Source organism: Pygocentrus nattereri, chromosome 6 (assembly GCF_015220715.1).
Source record: "Pygocentrus nattereri isolate fPygNat1 chromosome 6, fPygNat1.pri, whole genome shotgun sequence".
Taxonomy (NCBI): Eukaryota; Metazoa; Chordata; class Actinopteri; order Characiformes; family Serrasalmidae; genus Pygocentrus; species Pygocentrus nattereri.
Genome location: NC_051216.1, coordinates 44,124,808 through 44,140,653, shown reverse-complemented (window position 1 = coordinate 44,140,653; position 15,846 = coordinate 44,124,808). Strand labels below are relative to the sequence as shown.

General features: G+C 41.3%; 1 protein-coding gene across 1 annotated transcript in view; it reads right to left on the bottom strand.

The window, feature by feature from the left end:
* ramp1 (receptor activity modifying protein 1) overlaps nt 1-15,846 on the bottom strand; it is a 55,217-nt gene that overhangs the window by 38,416 nt on the left and 955 nt on the right. The window lies entirely within an intron of this gene.

Genomic DNA, 15,846 nt, shown 5'->3' with positions numbered 1-15,846 from the left:
AGGTAAGTCATCAATGTGTCCAGAAGAAGCACCAAATAAAACAATTCCTTGGCTATTTCGGTCACGTTTGTTGGCAGGAAGTTCCATGAGGCCCACTGTTTCATCACAATTTGATCTTAAATGCACTAAATCAATTAAAGGGATGAGTAAATACAACTCCATTTACAAAAAAGTTGGCATGCTGAGCAAAATGTAAATAAAAACAAAATGCAATGATGTGCAAATCATTTCAACCCTATATTTCATTTTAAAAAAAAGTACAAATACAACAAATCAAAAGTAGAAACTGACAAATTTTATTGTTTTTTGAAAAATATTTGCCCATTTTGAATTTGATGCCAGCAAAATGTTCCAAAAAAGTTGGGACGGGGGAACAAAGGGCTGGTAAAGCTGTGTATTACTAAAAGAACATCTAGTGGTTGATTGACAACAGGTTTGCAACATGACTGGGTATAAAAAGAGCATCTCAGAGAGGCGGAGCTCACCACTCTGTAAAAGACTGCATGATCAAATAGGGCAACAATTCAAGATAAACATTTTTCAACATAAAATAGCAAAGAATCTTTACTTTTCATCGTCTATGGTACACAATATCATTAAAAGACTCTGGAGACCTCTCTGTATGTAAGGGACAAGGCCAAACACCAGTATTTGCTGGCCGTGATCTTTAGACCCTCAGACAGGGTCTGCATTAAAAACAGACATGATTCTGTAATGGAAATCACTGCATGTGTCATTGGCATCAAATTCAAAATGGGCATATATCTTTCTCAGTTTCAACATTTGATATGTTGACTTTGCAGCATTTTCCTTTAAAAATATGATTTTAGTGATTTTAAGACATTTTGACCCTTTGTGTGATTTACTAACAGTAAGTTGTACATCATAATGGATAAACAGCTTCAATATTCAATATTCGCTCTATATCTACTATATTACGTGACACAAAGCTGGTATACAGCATTATTCTCATGCACGCGGCCACTGGAGGTGCATCGCTGTACGGCCAAATCTTCACATGCTTAAAAAGTACAGTTCTCTAAAAGCAGTGGTGTCATCTGTAGTGTGAGTGTGCTTGAGCATGATGGGGCTGGGACAGCACAGTCCTCTTTAATGAGACGAGAACACCGAGCTGTCGTCATGCTTTCTCACAGAACATTCAAGGGGAAAAAAAAAATCACAAACCTAATCCTAACTATGAATTTAAGGATTTCTTCTGGCATTTTTCCTGATACAAATTGATTTTTAGGAAAATGGAAGGAGCCCGGAATGAACTACAACGGCCTTTGCTGAAATATTAGCACTCTACGCTGGTCCTCTCCTTGAACCCGTCCTAAGGGGAAAATAAAGCCTTTTTTGTGGCCTCCTCAAGATTCTAGTTAACAGCAAGCCAGCGAACAATTGTATTTCTGCAAGGTCTATTCAGGGATTTGAGTGAGATATCGTTTCTCACACTGCGGCCTGAAAAGAACGGAGCGCAGGGGGCAACACTGCTTTGGAGTCAGCCCGAGTCACAGTCCCATTAGGTGAACACAGCACACAGGACAGGAATGAATCATCTCCACCTCAGCCTGACCAGCGGGGTTGGCTAGACCGTCACTCACACGCTTTGCCAAGGAAAAAGAAAGGAGGGCAGATTCGTTTTCCCTCCTTTTGTTTTCTCGTTCCGTCTAATGTATGTGACAGCGTCACACTACGCTTCGCTGGCAGTCTTGAGCCGCATAATGAATAATCAGCTAATGCAGAGAGGAGTTTACAGTCCATTCCACAGCAGCCAATGGGGCGTCCTGCCCTGGTTAGCTCCCCGCACACATGCTGCCTGGGATAAACATCAATTATTTCTTGTATGCCAAGAACACACCTCGTTCTCGATGTGAATAACCGCACAAATCCCCTGCAGGTGTTGAGACCAAACTCTTCTGAGGGTTTCAGTGGGGTTGGGTTTCATGCACTCCTACTCAAAAGAGACACTTTGCTTTCCTTTGAAAATGTCTGACTTTGGTTGCCACCGGTAACCTCTTACTTATTGCATTAGAAGGTTTATTACTCATTAACTACACAGAAAACAATGCAAACTGACTTCCTCAGGAGCAGGAATGCCACCTGTTAAAGAAACGCTGCACGATCGAAATTAGAATTAGAATCGATTAGAATCAGCCAATTTTCACTCCCATCATGGTCGTTTGTTACATAATTTAAATCAGCCCTGATCAATCGGATAGTGTTGATACTATGATTCTTATGACCAACTAGCTCGGGGGTGTCCAAAGTCTGGCCCCAGGGACAAATGCGGCCCACGGAACAGATATTAATAGGCCCCTGGCTTCCGTTTTACATGGTATTATAAGTGGCCCGCCAGCCAGTACGTTGCAGTTCTTGCTTTCACCTCATGGTGGCAGTTGACCAGAACTGCAGCTTCATTTAGTGAACGAGATTTAGTCAAGACTACGGACATAAAGCTTGAACTAAACAGTGAAAACTGCCAATTTTGGTGAGGTGGTGAGATGGAAAACTTCTTATCGGAGCAATTTCAGTAGTTCAGTTAATATTTACCCTTTAAGGTCGCACTTGCATTTATTTAATATGTGAAGAACGTTACCCAACAAAACCAAACATGTAGAGATTTGTGTTTAGTTTGTCTCACAAATGATATTTTTCAACAATCAAGCGCTAGACATGTTGTGTTTGTTCATTACAAGCGCTTATTGATCCAAATTGCTCTGAATGAACAATCCAACAATGAAAGAAGCCTCGTGCATCTTTTATACAGTGATAGGAAAGACGGCAGCTCACAGCTCAGATTCTACACGCTTATATTTTGAAATCTTAATGATTTGGAATCGTTTGTCAATAATATGTCATCCCTCAGGTATTTTAACACAGAACAACCTGGCCCTCTTTGAAAAAAGCTGAACTGGCTCATCATCTTTCTTATCTGGAAAAGGCACAAACTCAAACCTGCTGTGCAAAACTTTCTACACACTTGGGGGCATTTTCTCAATTTCTTTTCCAAAACTGATTGTCTCCACGTTCCCGACAGCCTTTAATACTCTTTCTTTTTTATTATATCCTGTGGCTTCCTCCAAATCATGTGGGTTAAGGGTGGGATCAGAGGAGGGCACTGTCTATCGCCTGGTGCCTCTGGCCACGTTACTTCACATTTTAGTGACTAACCATGCAGAGCCTGTTGGCCTGTGTGGCCAGTTTCTCTGGAACTGGTCTTTGCATTTTAGATCTTTTATCAAGACACCAGACCAGTTAAGTTTTCATACATTCACAAACGTCTACCATTAACAACAAAACACCTACTTTTCACCCTCCCATACGAGAGGCTGTTTGATCAGACACAAAACTAACTGCTTCAAATCAGATTTTGTCCGAATTTGCCAGTTGTAGCCACTGCAACAGCAGAGTGTTCTTATTTATGTCGAATCTTTAACAAATATTTTCTATTTCAAAGTCATTTCTGACTGTTTTTTTGGAACTAAAGCATGTTAAATTAATTGTAAATACAATATATATGCAATTACATTGTACAATTTTGGCCACACTTTCTTTAAAATGGCCATAAGATTAATGGGCCAGTACAATATCTGATGACAGTCTATGCCAGGGTAGGTTAAGGGTGACTTCAGGGTGTGTTTTTAGGTGGGACTGTAATAAGTTGTCGAACACTGTTTAAAAGGCTCCAATTATCTGATATGCTTTCTATATTTTGTCATTTTCAGTTTGTTAAAATCAACGTACAGATTATGTTGATAAACAATCAGCCAACAACACAGAACAACTGTAATAAAATCAGATTTGGCCATAAGCATTTATGACTGGTGCACTCCTGATAATATGCAAATATTTTCTTAGTATAAAATAGATGCGCTAATCCATCCAAGTGTTTTATTTTGGTATGGAAAAAGTTTTCTAAATATTCTCTGCTATATATATATCTATATATTATATCCATACTATTGGTAAAAGAACATACTGAATCACCCCAAAAGTGGCCCATACATGTGAAAGAGTTGAGTGACATTAGAGATTCTATTTAATGTTTATATAAACCAACAAAACGTCCCTATATGAGGGGCCGTGTATATCCCATATATTCTTCTATTAAACAGACCCCCTACCCCCAGCTTGTGTGTGCTTCCATCCGAAAAGTTTGCTTCTGATAAAATAAAACTGAGCCAGATAAGCATTTGTTACGCTGAACAGAACAGCCATCTGAGTTAATGCATGCCAAAGTGAGGATCAACAGTCAGCGGAGGGCTCTCTCTGCTACCACTTCACTGGCTCACGTCGGCCAGCATGCTGCCGAGGAGCGAACAACTCCAGCAGCCATGCTGGTGCAAAACGCAATCAAGGAGATTAAAAGAGGCAATAATGGCACCGAATGTTGCGATGATACATTGAGTGGTGATGTGCCATTAGTGTTACTCATGGAGAGAACGCTGATGCTGTAGCAGTTATGTAAGGTTTTCAGTGTCATTAGGAAGCGGCTTCCCTGAACCAAAAGTAAAGAAATTCGCTTCTTCCCACAGCAAGTCACTGTGCTGACATGTTGGTGTGCCAGTGTTTGGAGTTGCTCCATGTTGCAACTGGTCTCGAGATAGATTCGCACTATTTATAATGCACTATTTATAGCATAAATGTTTAAAATGCTTGACCCATTATGTCAGTAGGCATCAGCTTCTACTTTGCTCGCTTCTGCCTGGAGGAACGGAACTGCACCCAGTCAGCCACGACGTTTGGTGTCTGAACTCTGAACGTATCTAACAAGTAATATAAGCTTATGTTTAAGCAACAGGACCTGAGAGGGAGCGCGTCATCGCGAAATAGCGTCACGGCTGTGATTTGGTCGCCGTAGATCATCACAGCCGTGACATCATTCACAATAACGCACGACCTCACGTGTTCTATTGCTCTTATTCAACGGTTTAAAAAATAAAGGAAGAAATTAATAAACTGGCGGTTAATATGTTTTAATGTTCGCAGTTCCTTCCACCAAATCATAGTTACTTAACAAGCAGCTCGTGGCTACGTCAGAGTAACGAACTCCACCCACTCGTTGTGTTGTGGGTGTGAGCCACGCCTTCTGAAGCACAGACCGAGCCTTAAAACTGCCGCAATATCAGGTTCAGCTCAGTTTTGTCAGTTTCTCCAGATCAGTATTAATGTTGTTTTGTTCCAGCTGGTCTGACAGTTTGACGAATGGTGTTGGGTTCATTTCTGGCTGATTCCAGGTTGTTCAGCTGTTCTTCCATCACAGCTGCCGACTGAAAAGCTGCTCAGTGGTGACGACAGTTTGGGAATTTAGTGTCGTCTCGTCTTCAGAGTCGGACCAAATCGGCCGTCGGTCAAATGTGATCTTAACAGTGTCCGTTTTCTGTTTGTGGCAAAGTAAGAAGTTAAAACGTTCAAATGGCTTGAGCGTCTCCTACAGCTGTCAAAGTCGTTGCTTAGCAACAGCATCTCAGCAGAGTGATACAGTGTTTGTTATGGCAAAATAACAGCACGGTTAGAACACTTCTCAACCAATCAGCTTACGTGGCCAGAACTCACTGTTGTATAATAACCAATTAGCATCATGCCTAAATCAAATTTACTAAAATGAATGAAAGTGAAGACTTCAAGCTGCTATTATTGTTTTTAGCTATGCAACACATGTCTGCTTATTTTTCTATCATATTAAAAATCACAACTCTTCTTGTGACTGCTTAACAAGTAGAAGCCTTAACTGCTAGAAGCTTCTACTACTTAGCTTCCCTACATTATCTCCAGTGCAAAAATTGAACAAAATTACACTTCAGACACCAAATACGTCTTAGCTGGTCAACTGCATCTGGGTTAAGTGGGAAAATCATGCAAGTTTTGGCCACACTGCCGGTTTAAGACACAAATGTGGGTCTGTCTCAAGCTAGACCATAAACTACAAAGCTCCCCTGGCAACCAGGAAGAAATAAAGCACCCCTGCATTAATCTCCATGTATTAGTGCCGCCTCTTCTACCCCAGCCTTGGCAATCTCATTATTCAGCCCAATCAGAGAAAAGCTCTTTATCATAGTTTATCACTTTGTCAAGGGTTTGTCAAGAAGGGCAGGCAGCTGAAAGTGGCCTTTTCAGGGCCTATGAATGTAGTGCTTTTGTGTTTTTGGTTAAGGAGCTTTGTCTACAGGTTAAAATGTGTAATACATGGGGATTAAGAATCCCCTGGTGGTGAACAGCCTTTGCCAAGGTTGTATGCTTGGCATCACCTCTGTGTAGCTCTGGCCTCTACGGTTGTCAAGATACCAGAATTTGGTCTATGATACCATATTAAGTGTAGCATTACATTACTCAATACCATAAAAATATCATGAAAAGAAAAACACTGGCAATGTACCAATATTTACTGGACTGAATACAGATTATCTTAAATAATCTGATCAGAGATTTTCAAATTGTTACAGCTTAAATGATGCACACTGGCGAAAATTCAACCATCATTACAAATGCTGTAAACACTGATATTTACCTCTCTCAGTAGTGCCACAGTAACACAGTAGAGCAAGACTTTCCAGTTTAAAGTGTAGGAAAACCTCCTTATGATGATGCATATTGAAGGTATACATACATTTTGGAAGACTACAAGTGCTTGGGGAGGATACTGGGCTCTAGGTCAGTGTCTAGTCCAGGGGTGTTATCCCACAAAGGGCCGGAGTGACTGCAGGTTTTCACTCCAAACAAGCTGAAACACACCTGGCTGCTCTAGTTTAATCAGTTCCTCTCAGGCTTCACACGTCTGATTGGGTGATCTCCTGCCTTGTTGGAATGAAAACCTGCAGCCACGCCAGCCCTTTGCGGATAAGACTGGACAGACTATCAGTCCGGATTCGTTGAGTGGGTTCCCACAGGGTATATGATGCATCTGTGTAATGCATGCTGGGTATAGTAATGAGGAAACAGTGGCAGATGAAAACGCAAAAAATACAATAGAAAATGCGAAGAGGCTGAGCGATACAACGCTGCACTATAGAACACTCACATCATGTTAAATGCAAGTTTTAGGCCAAAATGCCCCTTTAAAGGACCTTCCAGCACCTCATCTGTAACATGTGGTCAATTACCCTGGACAATGATTAAGATATGTTTCCTTGTACTTACTCAAAGAAACGAAAACATGGGCCATATTACAGAAAATTCTTAAGCCTGAGATCATATCTTGTCTGCTTTGATGTCACGGCAGCTTCAGTTAAGACAGAAGCCTTTACAGAACGACGGTTCTTCAGTCTATAGTCTTCTCTTATTTCCCAATAAGAAAACAGGATTACAGAAACAAAATATCCAAAATATTTCCTTGACTTTAACATAAACTCAGAGCGTCTTAACTTCTGTTTGAATCTCCTGCGTCTCATGTTTCATGCAGTGAGAGGCAGCTCAGTTCACTATAACCAGCATAATGACGCTACATTTATCTACACTGAAAACGGTGCTTTGAGTTAAGAGTCTAGAAAAAAGTAGCGTCATTAAAAACAGCAGTTTTCTCCACCGTCCCTCTTATTACCTTCAGGTGTTAATGTTTGATAAAAAAAACTCGTCAGATATAAAATTACAGTGATGGTGGTGAATAATGAGGAGATGTCATTAGGAGGAGACAGAGACGCTCTGAAAAACAGCACAATGTCAGAACATCATTAACTTTCAGTTTATCATGATTTAGTTTTGTTTGACCTTCTTTCTACATCAGTAACGGTAGCTGTCTGGCTAACTTGCTTGACTACGTGTTTACGTTTCAGCTGTGCCCATATGGCCAGTTGCTGAGTAACAGACACCACAGTTGATTGTTGGCTTCAATCAAGAAAGTTAAGATTTCCTAACTTGAGATAAGATTGAGATGCTCCAAGATAAGATTCCTAAATCGAGGTCAGATCTTGACCTGTCAGATCTTAAGCTAAAACCAAAAGATAGGCTGTTTCTGTAATATGGTCACTGTTCTTTCACACCGTAATTACAAGCCAATGGGCAGATACTAAAACATGTTCCACTTGGCATCTGAAAGTGAATTTTGAGTGAACAGGGCCAATGACTGTCTATGGTGGCCACAGATTTGGTGTATAGTGATTACACTGATAATCCCGGGGATTTAGACAATTTCCTTTATCACCTCTGTTTTTTTAGCAGCTACATCATTTAAACACGGCCCTTTTCAACATGTTATGAAGGGAAGATCAACAGTGAGATGTAGGGTGGTCCAACATTCATAACACCGTTTGAAACAAATACAAATTGAGTTATATTTATATTTGATTCTTTCTAGAAGGTTACTGAATAAAACTTTTCACCTGTATATTTTAATGCAAATCGATCTTTCCTTTTAAGTTTGACTACAGGCATTGCATCAACATAGCGTTTGGTCATTAAAATACAGGACTGTTTAGAGAGCAGTGAAGTTATCATACTGATATGTAAATAATATAACAATATACCAAATATTTTACCAAATACATGGCCATACATGGTTCATTTCAGCTGCAGCTCTTTATTCATGTGAACTGCCAGTGTTGGTGGCTCGCCACCATTCGTAGTAATGGAATGATGAAGCTAAATGCTCTGCCTATAACCAACATCTCTGGGACAAAATAATTCCAAATAACTGAGTTCAGATTACTTATTATGAATACTAATGTATTCTATTTTAATGATATAAGCCGGAGACTGAACTGCACCAAGAACAACCCACGTCATCTTTGGTCTCTGATTATATTACAGTGAAAAAGAGGCCGTGTTAACAGCCACTGAAGTGAATTAGCTACATTAAAATGAACACAGGCAGTCAGCATTAATGCAGCGATTACTGGAAACTTCACAGGTGAAACGACAGAACAAAGCGGGCTGACCCTCCCATCCAAATCACCGAATTCAGATGTTCCAGTCACTTCCATGGCCACAGGTGTATAAAGCCGAGCCCCTAGGCCTGCAGACTGCTTCTACAGACATTAGTGAAAGAATGGGTCGCTCTCAGGAGCTCAGTGAATTCCAGCGTGGTACCGTGATCGGACGCCACCTGTGCAACAAGTCCAGTCGTGAAATTTCCTCACTACTAAATATTCCACAGTCAACTGTCAGTGGTATTATAACACAGTGGAAGCGATTGGGAACGACAGCAGCTCAGCCACGAAGTGGTCGGCCACGTTAAATGACAGAGCGGTCAGCGGATGCTGAGGGGCATAGAGGTCACCGACTTTCTGCAGAGTCAATCACTACAGACCTCCAAACTTCATGTGGCCTTCAGATCAGCTCAAGAACAGCGTAGAGAGCTTCATGGAATGGGTTTCCATGGCTGAGCAGCTGCATCCAAGCCTTTACATCACTAAGCACAATGTGAAGTGTTGATCGCAGTGGTGTAAAGCGCCGCCACTGGACTCTAGAGCAGTGGAGACGTGTTCTCTACCTGAGGATGGCCCCTTCCTGTTCGCACCAGTGCACAAAATATAAAGACATGGATGAACGAGTTTGGTGTGGAAGAACTTGGCCTGCGATTCTGGAAGAATAGTCAAAAAAGCCTTCCCAGAAGAGTTGAAGCTGCTATAGCTGCAAAGGGTGGGCCGACATCATATAAAACCCTACGGATTAAGAATGGGATCTCACTCATGTACTTTTGGAAATATAGTGTAAATGAGGCACATTTGAGGGGCACTGTGCTTTTATATAAGAAATACAGTTTTACTAATAGACAATCTCTCAGCAGTAAGCAGAGAAACCATCTACATCTTCTGAGGAGCGTGATGCCAAGGCCCATCCAACTGTCTACTGTCTAGTTCCAAAACATGGGTTTTCTGTGAGTCTACAGCTGCCAGTATTCTGTGCACCCTCCTCACACACACTTGAAAACATCGTCCACAGATTACATCTATTGCAATTGCCATCAAATTGGACCATTTTAATGCCAGAAAATGCACAGCCTGCGGCTTTAAGATAAACTAAACTAAATAAGTATGTTTTATGCACAGTCTGTTTCCTATACGCTTGTCTGTCTTCAGAACATCCTATAGCAGTGCAAATCAGCACTTCTACTACAGCCCAGCTTAACAGCATAATCACGGTAAAAGAATAAAATAACAATCACTTGCTGTGCCACAATAGTTTATGGAAAAAATATAGTGTGAATGTTAATTGTTGGGATTAGGCGTTAGGGTTTAGGGAGGGTTTAAGGGTTACGAGCCGCCTCTCAGTCAATATTCAAGGCTCAGTGTTTCCTATGCACACTGGAAATGGCAGCACATGGAAATAATATTAATCAGCGATGGCTGTGGGACTGAATTTAGTTGGTGTACTCTATGCAATTCTCTGGCCAGATGGAAATGTTACTGCTGAAACTGGGTAGATAAAGCGAAGCTATAAGCAAGATTTAAGGATTAGAGGTTAAAACTCGTCTCCACGACAAGCACTTTTACATTTTAATCAGCTGAGGGTTCATAAGTGATCATTACGATAACTAAGCTGGGTTTTACACGTTTATGCATATGCAGTTTTAACACAAAATGACTAAAATGGTACTTGACCCATTCGTGTTCAACAACTATGGGTACATGTGGACAAACTGCAGAGATAAAGCAGAAATATTGTTTGTTCAGTTTGTTCAGCTAATTTTGTTTTGTCAACCATGCACAGCGATGGCTGTAGAGCACGATAAGATGTATTACCCAAGACGCCACAAGCCCAGTGGGTTCTGTAACTGCGTAGGGCGGCAAGATCCATTAGATAAGAAGCTACAGTAGGCCTATGCATTAAGAGCCTTTCCCACTTTCAGTGCAAACACCGTGGTGTTCATGGGTTAAACTGCATGGCTTAGGAGATGACGTGAAGTCTTATTTCAGAGGTTTTGGAGGCTCCATTGACAGTTCAGACCTAGTTCAGCTCAACTTTTCTGGCACTGTTTCTAAATATTCTGCGGTGTTCTGTTAAATCTACATATTTAATGGTGGACTCTCAGCACCACACAGAACCAGCCATCCGAGCTCATTCAAGAGAATAAAAGAACATGCACACAGAGAATCCTCTATCTGCTTGCAAATGTAATATTGATAAGGAAAGTATGAACTAGGCTTATAATTCTTGCACTTTAGAGAATTGTCTGCTCAAAGAACAGCTATTTGTTTGAACTACTCTGTTTAAAGTTGTCTTTACAGAGCCGTGCATATCCTCCTGAATTCTCACCTGTATAACAAAACGCAAGAACTTGTATTGCTTTAGGCCTGGGAGTACACTTGCTTGCTAGATGTCCCTACTACATGAAGAAAGCTGTCTCTTGGGGGGGAGGACATACGTGTGTTTTAGACTGTAGAAGCCATCACCACCCCCTCATTTCTCCCTGCTGCTCCAGTAACAGGCCTTATGTTTCTTCCCATTTGTCTACCAATCCCAGTGTTGGAGGTGGTGCTCGTATGAATATGGCTTGGGGAGAAAAAAGCCTGTCCCTGTCTGCAGAACCAAACACGAGGACGACAACACGGGAAAAGATCTAGTATTACTACAGCTGTGCCTTAAATCGAGTCCTTGTTTGGAGTACCCTGACACTTATTGCAGCACTTCAAAAAAAGTACTAGTGATAACTTATGAATGTTGTTGTTTGCTGTCGGTTTGACATCCCATTGTGGCCTGTTATGAAGGGACAACATCCCAGTGAATCAGGATCATTTCTATAATGGCATGTCTAAGAAATGCTGCATCTTCGTTTAGTTTAATATACATGCAACAAGAAGATCAGTTAGGGCACAGACTAGTCCCCTATATTTTGAGGTGCAATGTGGGATGGCATTAGGGGTACCTGACCCATTCGTGTTCAACAACTATGGGTACATGTGGACAAACTGCAGAGATAAAGCAGAAATATTGTTTGTTCAGTAGGTTAATTTTGTTTTGTCAACCATGCACAGCGATGGCTGTAGGGCACGATAAGATGTATTACCCAAGACGCCACAAGCCCAGTGGGTTCTGTAACTGCGTAGGGCGGCAAGATACATTAGATAAGAAGCTACAGTAGGCCTATGCAATAAGAGCCTTTCCCACTTTCTAAACTGAGATGTCCTTAAAAATGATGGTCCAAATTATGGAACACCGCATTTCACTGAAACACTTCTCTTGATATGACTGTAGATCTGAATATGTGCATTTTTACACATTTCATTTCCACAACAATATCTGGCTTCGCATTTCTGCACATTTACTTCACTTTAACATTGTTAGCTGCTAGAATTACTGTATCCGCCAAATACTGTATACTGTATATTGCTGGTCTACCTCAGCGACTGCTATGCTCATACGCTCACCGGCCACTTTATTAGGTCCACCTTGCTAGTAAAAGGCTGGACCCGCTTTTGCCTTCAGAACTGCCTTAATTCTTCATGTTACACTTTCAACAAGGTGTTGGAAACGTTCCTCAGAGATTTTGGTTGGTTATTTGAGTTCCTGTTGCCTTTCTATCATCAGGAACCAGTCTGCCCGTTCTCCTCTGACCTCTCACATCAACAAGGCATTTTTGTCCACACAACTGACCGCTCACTGAATATTTCCTCTTTTTCTGACCGTTCTCTGTGAACCCTAGAGATGGTTGTGGGTGAAAATCCCAGCAGATCAGCAGTTTCTGAAATACTCAGACCAGCCCGTCTGGCACCAACAACCACGCCACGTTCAAAGTCCCTTAAATCCCCTTTCTCCTCCGTTCTGATGCTCGGTCTGCACTTCAGCAAGTTGTCTTGACCACCTCTACATGCCTAAATGCAGTGAGTTGCAGCCGTGTGATTGGCTGATTAGCTATTTGTGTCAACAAGCAACTGAACTGTACCTAATAAAGTGGCCGGTATGTGTATACGCTAGGCTATCTGGTAAGTTGCCAATATAGCTAATGAATGCTGAAATGACCGTTACTTCAAATGAAATGAACTGATTTGCTGTCAGCTGGTTTGCGACATAGACTAAATGCCCAGAAGGTTTGTGAGATGTCTTCTGAAATGAAGGATAACAGTAACAGCCTCCACTCTTCTGAGAAGGCTTTTCAGTGGATGTTGGAACATTGCTGTGAAGATTTAATTGCATTAGTGAGGTCAGGTACCAATGTCAGAGTAGTTCTGGGTCACAAACATCCCTTGAACTCACCTAAAAAGGTATTGGATGGTGCTTCATCAGTCCAGAGAGCACAGTACCACAGCCCAAAGCTGGGGGGCTTTACACTCCTCTAGCCGACACTTGGCATTGGACCTGATGGCCTTGGGCTGCTCCATTGCATTGGCAATGCTCTGTGCCAGCAATGGCTGCAGCTTAAATTACCTAAAATAACTAATTAGAACGGAGGCCAGGATATATAGTGTGATTTACTAAATAGGGATCAAGTGGTCGATCTGAGACCCAGCCTGAGTCAGTATCTCTAGACATGATCACTACCTAAAGATCCAGTTTACAGACAAAGGCCAACCTGCAGGGTGTGTTTGAGGGGGGTTTGCTGTTAATGAGCCTATGTGCACCTCCTCCAGCTCTAACACTCAGATCCTGACATGAGCACACGACCAGCACGGCAGCGTTTCAGCCATGCACAGCCCAGCAACCTCATTAAAGAGGAGGGTGAAACGAAGTCTATCCACCATCTATACATTATTAATGAGCAAATTAAATTATTGACCCATGCGGGGGCGGGACGGCCTCACTGACTTCAACAACTTCTTACGACTTGCTGCTGTATTGGGGAAAGGAGGACAAAAGGCTGAGATCAAGCAGTTTTCTTCACTTTTCAGCAGCTTAATTTTATTTTGTTAACAGAAAATATGTATCTTATATCGCGCTAATATCAATTAATATTAATATCTAATATCTAATATCAACCGTCTAAGCGTTGGCCCTGTCATCAGGAGATCGCAAGTTCGATCCCTGGTGTTGCTACAGCCGTCCGTAGCCGGGAGTCCAAGAGAGCACAATTGGCTTCGCTCTCTCTGGGTGGGCAGGATGGCCCCCCTTCTCCCCCCATCACTCAGTGCAATGCCAGTCAGCGTAGGCATCTATTAGCTGATGTAAGAGATCTGCAGGTTCGGCTGTCCAGTGACGTCACATGAGCGGCAGTTCAAAAAGAAGAAGTGGCTGGTTTCACTGGTCTCAGAGGAAGCCTGTGCCACCTTCACCCTCCTAGCATTGGATAAAAAAGAAAGTCCTTCAAGGTTCTTTAAAAAAAGATGGTTCTTTAATAAGGACAGTCATTCCATATAGAGCCACGAACCCACTTTCACTCTTCATTTGCATGCATACAAAGTTCTTTGCATGGTGAAATCATTCATCAGACTGGAGAATATGTTGTATGTGGTTCTGTATAGCACCAAAAAAGGGTTCTGGTGTTGTTACTTTGCTGCTTGTTGATGTCAAGCTCATTACAACAGCAGAACATTTTGGTCCTATAGAGAACTCTTTTCAAAAAGGTTCTATACAGAACCATAAACAACACATTCTCCATCAATCTAAAGAACTTTCACTCAAAGAACGTTTTATGCAAGCAAATGAGTCCTTATGGTTCTACATAGAACCATTTCCTTCACTAAAGAACCCTTGAAGAACCATCTTTATCCGGTGGGTGCATTTGCAAAAAAAAACGTTTTAGGTTTTATGAGTGGAAACGGACCCTAATAGGAGTTTGTGAACTGCTGAGTTGGACCAATCAGAGGCAACCAAACCTCCATCTGTTGTGACATCACAACCACAACTTATGGGCAGTTTGACACACTATGTTCAGGGTCGAGGTTCAAGCCAAAAAGGGGGATGTTCTGGTCTTCATGGCCAAGAAAATCAGGCCTGAATCTCAATAAAAAAATAAAAAATGGGAATTTTTAGTCAATATTAGCTGGAAAAATCACAATTAGATATTTTCCACAAATCGTTCAGCCCAGAACACAGAATGGCTTAAATGACACTCAGCACCTTCATGTTCATCAACTATGGGTAAATGAGGACAAAATGCTGAGAAAGCTGTACTGTTATTTGTCTAACAGGCCGATTTTATTTTGTTGACAATTGATTTTTTAAAAGCAAAGCTAATCAATTTTAATCTCTTTCAAATATTTCTTAATACTTCACTCCTAGTAACGTAACCAAGGGACTGGTTAAATCTGACAGATGGCTGGATTAATATCTTATACCTGGCACAAAATCCTCTGATCAGGTGAAAATAACAGCGTAACCCCCACTGTGGTGCATCGAGCTTGGCTATGAGCAAAATCCAGAAATCCAGATTTTAGGACATAATCAGGAGAAACATTTAGTCTGTTTTTAATCAGCTAAAGGTTTATAAGCTAGACTCCAAATTATTTTTTTATATATAATAACTAAAATCTAATAACTACACTTCGTTACATCATGATGAGAAAATCGTACTACACAAAGCAGAGCAAGTCCCGTGTGACCAAGAGACTGAATTTCTTCGGATTAATAAGGTAATAAAATAAAACTCTTCAGACTTTTTGCTCAGTGGACTTGAAGTGGACTTGCTGGGTTAAACGGGGTCACTCCACGAACCTTTCATACCTCAATGCACAATAAAATTAAGCTTTTTTTACTGAATGGTTAAAATTAGCAGTCGTATCTAACCGAGAGGCTATGTATAACATGATAAATGTTTAAAGAAATGCACATAAAAAGCCGCAGAGATTGATGGATTATAAATATTTCTTCAGATTTGCGCTCTGGAGAGCAACTGGACCGGTTTTAAAACATCACATGCAGACGCAAAGGGGTTAAACTCGTTTCCAGGACAGACGTTTAGGCTGTGTTTTATTTATTTGAATCACCTTATCCTATAAACACTAAAGGCCAGTTTCCTACAGCCTAAAAACAGAC